We start from the raw sequence: 12,197 nt of genomic DNA on the forward strand, positions 1-12,197 counted from the left end.
TCCAAAACTTATAGGAGGTAGAAAGTCTTATTCCATGTAAAATAAAATAATCACACATCATTTTACAAAGCCCTTTATAAAAACTGGTAGTTAAGAATACATTCAAAGCCATTTTTAAACTTTCTTGTTGACTAAAGATTAATCTTCAAATGAATGAGAATAAAATCATGTCTAGGTGTTTCAAGTCTCCAGTCTTGCAAATTGTTATTGCAGATGAATGAATTATGGAAATATAAGCTGACATCAGTTCAAGTATATGCAGGATTGAAACTCCATGGAATGTATATAAACCTTTCAAATATTAACAGACAGTTTAACAGAATGACTATCAGGTAGTTGAAACCAGACAGGCATAATAGTAAAGACATAGAATGAATGAAAAATGGAACAAGGGGCAAGTACAGCTAGAATACTCAATCTACACATTTGAGAAAGGAAGTGGTAAATCGGAAATAAATCTTGGGGAAGGGGGTGGTTGAGAATGGTAGAAGGAGTCACTGTGATCCAGGAGCAATGGATAATTAGGTGGACATATTTAATTGTAAGACACTTGCACAACCTTTGGAAATTCAGTTAAAAAACACAAAAACACATAAAAATCACAACCAAACAGCACTCTCTAGGGAGTATGAATATGACCTCTCAAAAATTTTAAGCAGTTAATGGACGGAAGTCTTGGTAAAAGCAAACAAAGATGTTCAAAGAGGGCAGTTTGGTGTAGGGGAGGATTCCGAAAAGATTTAAATAGATTATCTAAGGTTATAAATCACCTATATCTGTGCAAATATTATCTTTCTTCTATGAGTTCTCTTTGTCTGAACTGGATACTCCAGTCCTGTACCACAATTGATAGCTTGGAAAGATGGAATGGAAGAAACAAGATGAAGAACCCATTACTCCACTGTAGAGAAAACAATCCACTATTTTTTCTCTCATCTCTCTTCACTACATTTTATTCATACTTTTAGGTCAATTCTTTTTGCATTACATTTTCTTTCTTTATTCTGGCAAAGTAATTGGTCAAATAATTCACTAAAGATTATTTGCCATTTTCTTGATTATGCTGTTTAATTGACTAAGCGAGTTCATTAAACTTTCCTCTTGCATTTGGTTACCATGAAACAACATCTATGTTAATGAGGACAAATCTAATGTAAAAATTGTCTCCACAAAACCAGTCAAAGAAGCTGTGATTACAAATACTTGGCTAACTTTTTTATTTTTCCTATACCTTGAAAGTCTTCTTATGTCTAAATTGCCCAGAAAAATAAGTACTCCATCACTTTTTGTTTCAATCAATTCTAACCTCAAGGATATATTTTGCTAACAAGATGCTTAGAGGAAACCAAAAAATACTCCATTTTTATCTTCTCACTTAAGACTCTCCTTACATACCATATCAGGAACAGTGAAGTTATTCTTTGCAAAATTATTACAATATAATTTTTTTCTCTTGTTCTTGCATTTGCTCACCAAGATGTATGGAGAAGAATAGAGGTAAATCACCCATTCCTTGGAAGAAAGGTCTGTTACAAAAGGACAACGCTTCTGTGTCCTACTTGTATGTCCTCCTCTCAGCTCTTTCCTGATTTCCAATTAAACACAGCTTCTTGGCTTCAAGTCTATTGAAGCCTCACCCACTGCTTCATCTTCATAGTTTCTCTTTTAAAACTCTTTTAAGGGTAGAGACCCAGCTATATACAACCAATCTGAAAAAGATCACAAACCACAAAATCTAAAGGAGTTTTATGACTCTTCAGGAGGACGATTGGGAGACCTAGGACTCCCCATGCCAATCGTTTGCTCATCATATTCCTGCCTCGGTTTGTCCCCTTTCCTATTGGCCAATACTCGTCTCTGTAACTGATCTGGATATGACCAGGTGTCAGGAATGGTAGTGGTTAGAGCCCCGTTATTTTTTTGTCTAGGTGACAACTCCTCCGCTACTGGCACTCTCAGCAATCACTGGCAACCCAATGGCTCATATCCTTTTGCACGTTTGGTACGTGTTCCCCCATTTATTGTTCTGGCTACTAATGACTCTCAATTTTCCCAGGTTCAATTGATTCGTCCGCGCAGTAAAAGAGCACTAGGATTGATCCTTGCAATCGGGTCCATAATCATTGCTACAGAGGCTTCAGCTACCACCGCCGCTATATTGCTGTCCCAAAGCGTGTCCACCATGCAACAGATAAACCAGCTCATCCCTCAATCATCTTAAGGGAGGCCTCCTTGTGCTCCAACAACGAATAGACTTGCTCCAAGAACAGATTACGTTTCTTTGATTACAACAAGGAGGACTATGTAATGCTATGACTACTTCTGTCTGTCAGCTTTCCACTCCCGCACCCAATTTCACTGAACTTAGTAACTACATCAAAGGCCCTTGGTCCCTTAAGTACTTAAACTTCACCCAAAACTTGCTGCATGATCTTACCCACCTAAACCAGACCACCATACAGCTTATTCCCGCTGCCTCCTTTTTAGAAGATGTGCTTTAAAAGTTACAACAATGGTTTTTGCCATCCTCTCTGGTCATCTGGGGAGGCCTTGCACTTGTAGGGCTTACTCTCCTAGGAATTATTAAATGCTTGCACTCCTGGCAAAAACACCTCCAACAACGGGTCACCATAATGATGGTCCTTTTAATAGAAAAGGGGAAAATTGTGGGTAGAGCCGGTCAGATCTGGTTGAGTCAGCTAGAGTAGCAGTTGAAGCACACTTCCTGCTCATAGAGATGTGACCCACAGGCACGTCTGCCTAGCTTGCAAGCCATGAACTGTCCACGCTCCCTACATGCCCCTGGGGGCCCAATCAGTGCCTGTCACCAAGCAGTGCCCATCATCAACTCCCCACTAAGTAATTGGCTGGGAAGGACTCAGGAGGTTGGGAAACCTGGGGCTATAAAATCCCAACCCTTGTGCAGAAATAAACCAGACCTGCTTAAGCCTGTTCTCCTAACGTGTGTTCCTTGAGTGCGTCGTTCACACTTACCTCCTGCCAGAGATCTAGCCCTACAACGTAGCAATGGGGGAGGCCTTATATTCCTTCACCTTCATTAGACTTAAAGCTAAGAATCTGTGATTAGTTGGAAATCAGGCAAGAGCTAAGAGGAGGATAGAGAAATAGGACATAGGAGCATTGTCCTTTTGTAAAAGACACTGTCATCCAAGGTATGGGTGATTCAACTCTATTCTTCTCCATACATCTTGTTGAGCAAATGAAAGACGAAGAGAAAAAAATAATCTATTGAAATATTTTTGCAAAGAATAACTTCACTGTTCCTGATATGGTATCTAAGGAGAGTCTTAAGAGAGAAGATAAAAGTGCAGTATACTTCAGTTTCCTCTAAGCATCTTGTTAGCAAAATATATCTTTGAGGTTATAAGTGACTCATCCAAAAATTGGTGGAGTACTTATTTTTGAGGGCACTTTAGACACAAGAAGACTTTTAAGGTAAAAGAAAAAAGAAAAATGTATAGCTAAATATTTGTGATCACAGCGTCTTGGACTGGTATTTTGGAGACACAGTTTTACATTAGAGATTGTCCTCATTAACATTGATGCTGGGTTTCCGTGGCAAGGGAGAAGTTTAATGGACTCACTTGGACAAGAAAACAGATGATAGAAAAAAATGGCTAATAATATTTAGTGAATTATTTTGACCAATTACTTTGCCAGAACAAAGAAGGAAATATATAATTCAAATCACTTGACTTAAACTTATGAGTAAAACTAGTCAATAGAAATGAGAGAAAACATAGAGGACTGTTTCCTCTCCAATGGAGTAATGGGAATGGGTTCTTGATCTTGTTTCTTCCATTCTATCTTCACAAGCTATCAAGTGTGGCTCAAGACTAGAATATCCAGTTCAGACCAAGAGAACTCACAGAAGAAAATATTTGCAGCAGATGTAGGTGATTTATAACTTTAAACAATCTATTTACATCTGTTAAAAATCCTCCTCTACCCAAAATTGCTCACTTCGAACAGCTTTGTATGCTTTTCCCAAGATTGTCCTTCATTAACTATTTAAAATTTTGAGAGGTCATAATCGTACTCTATAGAGATTGATGTTTGGTTGTGCTTTTTGTGTGTTTTTGTTTTTTGTTGTGTTTTTTTCACTCAATTTCAAAAGGTTCTGAAAGTGTGTTACAATTAAATATGTCCATCTAATTGCCCAATGTTCCGGGATCAGAGTCACTCCTTCTATCTTTCTCAACCAACCCCTTCTACAAGATTTATTTCCGATTTACCACTTCCTTTCTCACATGTGTATATTAGGTATTCTAGCTGTACTTGCCCCTTGTTCCATTCTTCATTCATTCTATGTCTTTACTATTATTCCTTTACTATTATTACCATTATTTCAACTTCCTGATAGTCATTCTGTTAAACTGTCTGTCAGTATTTTGAAAGGTTTATATACATTCCATGGAGTTTCAATTCTGCATATACTTGAACTGATGTCAGCTTATATTTTCATAATTAATTCATCTGAAGTAACAATTTGCAAGACTGGAGACCTGAAGCACCTAGACATGATTTCATTGCCACCCATTTGGAAGGTTAATCTGTAGTCAACAAGAAAGTTTAAAAATAGCTTAGAATGCATTCCTAACTACCAGTTTTTATAAATGGCTTTGTACAATGGTTTGTGATAATTTTACTTTACATGGGATAATATTTTCTACTACCTATAAGTTTTGGCAAAAGAAGAAAACTAAAATTTACTACTGTAAAGGAAAATGATAGAAATAGAAGACAGATTGTATGTTTGTCAAATCTCTGATGAGTACTCATATTCAATTCTTTAAGTCGTATTTCTTACTATGTTAGACAGGGAAAACATAAAACACCATATGATAAGGCAACTATTCATGACTTTTTAAAATGTACTTATTATGTGATGAAATTTACTTTATTAGCTAATGTTTTGGTTTGAAATATGGGAGGCTGATCTATTTAACAAATTTGCGAAGCCACCTACTGAAAAACACAAATGGTGGGGGGTACTATTCATACACTTTAAGGAATGGTTGAACCTGTTTGGCATTAGTGCTGGGTAAATAAATCAACTCTATTGTAACTTGCTCCCTACACTTGAAAAACTAGTAACCTCACTAAACATCATCACTTGTAAAGTGTTTTTTTTTGGCAAATGTGATTTTTTAAAGTTTATTTGAAAAGGAATATACTTTCAGCAGATTAAATGTAGGTTATCATTTGTTTGAGAATGACAACATTTTTATACTACAGAACCAAGTTTTACTGAAGTAACAGTGTTTTGAAGCACTAAAGATCTTCTCAATTAATGTTTTTCTGAATTATATTTGACCTCTATGTCAAGTATTCCTAGCATTGGTAGACCAATTATGGATCTATCGTTCAGGAACTATTTTTTAGCTTGCTGATACTGGACTGAAATCATTCATCAATCATTAAGAGAGGGGTATTACAAATAATCTTGTGACATTTGTGGACTTTTTCATTCATATGGGATGGTCATCTGAAAATTGAAAGTTTGAATTACTGTACTTTCACATTTTGTGATTTCATCTTGCATTTTAAGTTGCCTTGCATTTCCCAATTGCTCACTGCTAATTCCTGCATTTCAAGGAATTGGGGCCCTGAAATATAAGAAATGAGAAATTGAGATGGGTCTTCATTGACTTTCTCTTGGCATGTTGCATGGGCATAGGTGGGAACTCTTGTTCTTGTTATCTGATGATGCGGATAACTGGGACCTGGGATCCGAGGACCCATGGATCCTGTGGAAGAATAATACTTTTTAGACATCATATCAGCAAAATTTGAGTATAATCAGTAGGAATGCTTCAAAAATATGGAGAAAAACAATTTGGGACCAGCGAGTTAAAACATTAAACAGAACAGCAGAGTAAAATCCCTTATAGATTAGAGGAAAACATTGTTTTTTTTACCATGTGAATTCAGGAGACCAAGAACACGTAGAAGGTGTCACAAGTTTATACCAAAAACATTGCATTGATACTTTTTATATTCTAATATATATTCTAATCCTGATTATTTATATTCCAATCTATTTATTGGAATAATATAAATTAGTCAAATTATCAATTAATTCTACTAAGATTTACTGTGTGAAATATAAAATCAGCACATATAAATATAAAATATATAATTATCTATAATATAAGAAAATGTTTTTCATTGTTCTGTTATGGTTAATGTATCAAAGGCAACTGTTTTAAAGTATTATTCCATTACCTCTACCTCAGTGTTTGATAGAATTAGAACTAAAGCTTTACCATTCGGAGATGTACAGCCTAGAGGCGAGAGGAAACACTGTGATTAAATCACTCCCAATTTAAGGCCTAATAAGGAGGAGAAACATATGGACTTCTCCTGGAGCTATGGAATATATTGGGTGATAGAAAATCAGTGGTGTAACTTCCTACCTGGTTGGATGGTAGACAGGCCAGGACATTAGGTAATCATGCATATGAAGAATTTTTTCACCTTCTTGGCTTTAGCTACTTTTGAAATGGTAGGGTGTAATAAGCAGTTATGTTTTGAAAAATACCTTCTAGTCCGAACAGTTCTGTCTGAACTGTTAGTCTCTCTATAATCCCTTGTAACTATGATTAGTTTTGCTCCAGTAAGACAAACTATGCTGTCAGGGTAAGACATTCTGGGTGGGCTGTTCCTACATGGAGCAAGGGTAAAGGGTCAAGGAGACATTTGTGCCAGCAAGACCTCATTTGGGAAATTTTAAGCTGCAGATGTTTAGAAGTAGCTGTTAAGCAAGGCTTACTTTGAATCCATTAGCTCCACAAAGCTAACTCAGTTAATAAATAAGTACTTGAAAATCAATCACCTTTGCACCTATCTATAAAGGCTTCAACGTATGATCAAATTTCAAATGAAAATGATTTAAAATAGTCATTGACAAAAACTTGCAAATGTAAACAATCGAACAAACAACATAGGTTTTTTCCACCATGCACAGAATTTTACAGAATTAAGATGAATAACAATTTTGGGAACAATAAGGTTTCCTTGATACAAATAGGCAACCAAAGATCTATGCCTGTCTTAAGATTGCATCAAATTAATTACTTAAATTTACAGGATAGTACATGCTTCAGCAACAGGTCTACCTGAATTACAATACAGAGATTTACATGGCTCTTGCACCAAGATGATATGAAAATTTGTGAAGTATTCCATATTTTTCATTCTTCAGATGCAAGAAATGAAAAACAGTTTTTAAAAAGTTGATTACAAATATACAAGTGTAATAATATATGTAATTAATAGAAATAAAAGTTAGTTTGACATCAGTGTATTCAATCTTCACCGTTTTAGAAAGGCCTTTACATAGCATAACCTTTACAAAATTTTGAAATAAGATAACATTGTCATTTTATCTTAAAATGTTTCTATATGGAATGCAATCTGAAAGGACACATTTATTAATGAACCTATGTATTATAAAACAATGTCAAATTCAAAGTATTATATCTAGGAGAGAATGAAATAGATTATGGACATTATACAAACAGAATACTAAATATTTTAAAATATACTTTTTCAGACAAGCACCAGAAATATCTTTAATTTCTGTACTATTCATTTCAACAGATAAGTTAAAATTATTTCTGATTTAAAAAATTACAAACTCTATAGAAATCACTATAGATGTATACAAACAACTCGAATATATTTTGACATCAAAGTCAGGCAATTCACTTGGAAGAATACCATGGAATCCATGAACTTTTAAAGTAAGGTATTGCTGTTGCTTTGTATTGTGAAAACATTTTCTATGGACACATAGGATGGACTGGCAATTTTGAAATTTAAGAAACTTAACTGATCCATTAGGACTTAGGAGAACAATTTGTACAGCTTTCCACAACTTCAAAGAGGTAGTGATACATACTTACCCTTTTGGCAATATCAAATGCAGTTTCTTCCAAGTTGTGCTTCAGACATGGCTTGATATAATGGTTCAACAGAAGGAGATCCAGCGTATCTTTGCTATATCTATTCCCAGCAGCAAGATGCAAGGGGGTCAAGAGGCCTTTAATTTGGCCATTGGTATCTGCATTATGATGAAATAAAGAAGCCACTCTGTTATTATTCCATGTATAAGTACTGTTCAGGGATGCCCAGACATTCGCAGTTATTGCATGAATATCTGCCTTGAGCCACCACCTCATGGACAATGTCTAAGTGTCCACTGTAGGCTTCTCCATAAAGAGGGTTATACTCATCGTCATCCCTAGTAATCACATGAGTGGCCTTTTTGGAAAGTAGTCTCTGCACTGTAGTAAGGCGATTATTTTCAGCAGAACAAAGAAGAAATTTGCTTGGATACTATTTCATTTTTTTCTTGCAATTGATACCATTTCTCACTTTTTCACCTTGTTCCTCAACTTCATCAGAATTGCCTAACCAGAGACTTTGAGTGCCAGTGAGAATTTGCTGTCCATGTATTTCTCCAATAGTTCACATTGGATGAAATGGTCAGAAAAATCCGGTGAATTTTCTGCATCTGTTTATTTTTTCATTATTATTTATTTTCTCTTTTTTCATTTTTACTATTCTAAATTATTCTAACTGGAGAGTAGGAAATTGGTAGAGAGCAGAGGAAAGATTTTCCTCCGTATTTAAAGGTACAGACTGAAATGAGGACCAGTGTTGTCTTCATGTGCAGCTTATTCTAAGAATGAGAAAATAGGAAATAATGTCTTCTGTGTAAATTAATTGGGATATGGCAGAGCAGAAAGTAAAATGATGCAACCAAAAATATAAAAGCAAAATAAATTAGGATAATTATGGAGCAATCATATTACCTATGAGAACCATGAAAGGGAGAGAGGAAGAGAGAGACAGATGTGCAATGATCTAGCTAGCGACAAAATCTATCCCTCTGATCAAATTATAGAGCAAATAATTTTATTTTTTAAAAGAGATGGAAATAGAATTTATGATCAGATGTCTCCATTGTTTTTAATTATATTCTTATTATCTTAAATACTTGTACAAGGGAATTTTCATTCAACATATCAGTTTTTTTAAGTAAAATGGATCTTTATATAACTTTTCCACACCCTTCCAAACCTCACCCCACTTTAATTTTTTCTAGTTTCATACTATCTGCATTGAATATTATACCATCACTCTTTTCCTCCATAACTCTCTTTATTCCTTCCTTTTGACTTCCACTCACATATTTCAAGTGATAGTTTCCTGGTCCTCATTTTGTTGGAGTAAAGTTCAATTTTATAAGAAATTACACCTTTGAAATACTCCTCTGCAAATAGCATGCTTTGGTTAATATTTTTGTGTAAACTTGTATAAATTTCTAGCTTCCAAATATGACACAGAATATGGGTCCTTTGTGTGTCTGGCTCTGACTTAGTTCACTTAATATATTTTTAGACCTATTCATTTCGTTGCAAATAATGTAACAGTCTTCAAAATGGATGGGTTCAATCCAATTGTGTATATGTGCCACACATTCTCTAACCATCACTCTGCCAAAGGGCATCTGGGCTGTTTCTGTAACTTGGCTACAGTGAATAGTGCAGCAGTGAACATGGTTGTGAAAGTGATTTTACTGTAACCTTTTGGAAGAATTCATCACTTCCTTTGTGGGAGCAATCCTCTAGCCAGTTTTCCAGAATAAGAACATCCCTCCCTTCATCTTCATCACAATGTATTGCAAGTCCTCAAAAACACACTTACTCCTACAGGTCTCAATAAGCTAAACCACACTGTGCCCATATTCTTTCAATACATTTTTTTCATAATTGTATATATAATTTAGTGAGAACCTTCTATATACTTTCCTAATGTGGGAATGAGGGACAAGACAGAGTAAACGTAAGAAATATGCAACTTAATTAGCTATTATCATATTCAAAATCATGTTCAGCTCTAATTCATAACCTCACATAATATTATTTTAATCTTTATTTGATTACTTCATCTAACCTGTAAATTATGTCAGGTGAGTTAAAAGCAAAGGCAAAAAGTGTGGTTTGATTTTGACACTCATGTGTGAGGTTGCACAACATGGGCAAATAGATGGATTAGAATTAATAGCTCTTATCCATTTTGTTAATGTAGAGATGGTTTTCCCAAACTGATTCTCGAATTCGTATTCCATTGAACAACAAGAAACATGTGATAATTTCCTTTGTTTTGCTCCTTATTAACTTTTGTTTCCATTTTATTTTATAATGGATGATTTCATAAATATACTGTAGATACAAAAATATGTTAAAATATTTCTATCCATATGCATTGATATATACATACACACATATATTATGCAGGTTATAATGATAATGTATAATTTCAGTAAGTGTACAATTTACTAAATTATTAAAACTATCGACGGCTCATGCCTGGCATCCTGGTTACTCGGGAGGCTGAGATCTGCCGATCATAGTTTGAAGCCATCCTGGGCAAGAAGGTCCAGGATAATCTTATCACCAAACAACCAACAGAAAATCAGAATTGGAACTGTGGTTCAAAGTAGTAGAGTGGTAGCCTTGAGAGAAAAATCTCAGGGACATCATCCAGGTTCTTAGTTTAAGAAGTACAATCTACCCAAATAAAATCTATTTAATTTACACCTGTGTAATTAAAGTATTTCCATCACCCAAATGCACAACCATGCTCATTTGCAAGGTAACTCTGTTTTGTCTGAAGTACTATAAAATATTTTCACTTAAGTTGAAAGCATTGAACCATGGGTTCATTCTATCACTCTAATGCATTTTTCCACTCAAATCTTACAATTATTCCAATTATTTAAAATCATAGCTTTTTACTTTAATACCCAAATATTAGAGTTTGAATTGAGTGTAGTGTGCCCCCTAAATGGGTGTTTTTACCGCTTTGTCATTTCCCCAGTCCTAAATTATCCTGATTATTTTTCAGATCCTTGTGTATGACCTTGCGCTCAGTCCACGTTATGTTATACTTCCTGGAATTTAGAATAACAGGTGCATGGTATTGTGTACAGATCTTTCTGTCCACTCTGGGCTTTAACCTCTATCCTCACAAGAGTAGACTCCCATGTAGTCAGGATTTTCATAAGTTTGTCATAGCTGATGTTTTTTTTAAGTCTTTGCATTTCCTGCAGGTTCTTGACTACTGAATTAATTTGTTTTCTTGGGTTGTTTTGTTTCATTTGAATGTATGTGTTGAGTTGTTCCTCACTTTTCCTTTTATTCCTTTCAATCAAGTTCTTACCTAAAATGCTGAGAAACCAATTCTTCTTTTTCATGATAGTCAAGGTGTACATGATTTATTCCAAAGCAATTTCAGTAATATTTAAACATCTTCATATCTATGGATCGTACATAAATGATAAGTGCTGCGACGGGTCTTTTTATTTCCACAGCAGTCTTTGTCATGCACAGACAGATCATGAAATATATGAAGGTAATAAAACTACAGATGCAAGCAAAGAGAAGAAAAAACTATTATTAATTTTTTGACAGAGGCTTGAGTTCTAGTGAAAGAAATACGTTGCTTGATGCAAGATTTCACAAAATTGTATTGCTAGGAGGAAGCTAAACAATCATCTAATTCTACAGAATTGAGGGAGAAGAATCAAACTCCTGAATAGTTTACATATGGGTCAAATAAAAGCATGCTTCTAAAAAGAGAGTTGACTTTAGAGAAACATGATGAGTTCTATGTAAATAGGTGCTTAGCTGATTTTGTTAATTTGTAAACTAATACAGGGAAATAGGGTACAGCATGGTAAAAAATGAACTTCGCATTGAAATACTCATGTGTGTGTGTGTGTGTACATGCACGCGTATACATGCACGTGCATGTGCAAGTGCTCATTTATTCATTCATCATCCCTAAGCTTCTGTGTCCAAGGATAGTGGTTTACCACTTGAGCCATTGTTCCACTTCTGGCTTTTTGGAGATACTCGCATGTATTTTCATGATTGGACTGGCTTTGAATAGTGGTCTTCATATCTCAGCCTCCAGAGTAGCTAGCTAATCTTACTCAGCCTCCAAGTAGCTAGTTAAAATTGGGCCTGTCTTCTTTACTTCACTGCTCTTTTATTCTTGTCCTGAGGTGTTTACATGCCTAAGTCATATATATGTCTAGTTGCTTTAAGAAATACTCTGACTGCTTGGCACCAGGGGCTCCCATCTGAACTCTTAACTAC

This window comes from Dipodomys spectabilis, unplaced genomic scaffold (genome assembly GCF_019054845.1).
Source record: "Dipodomys spectabilis isolate Male_0828 unplaced genomic scaffold, ASM1905484v1 ptg000143l, whole genome shotgun sequence".
NCBI lineage: Eukaryota > Metazoa > Chordata > Mammalia > Rodentia > Heteromyidae > Dipodomys > Dipodomys spectabilis.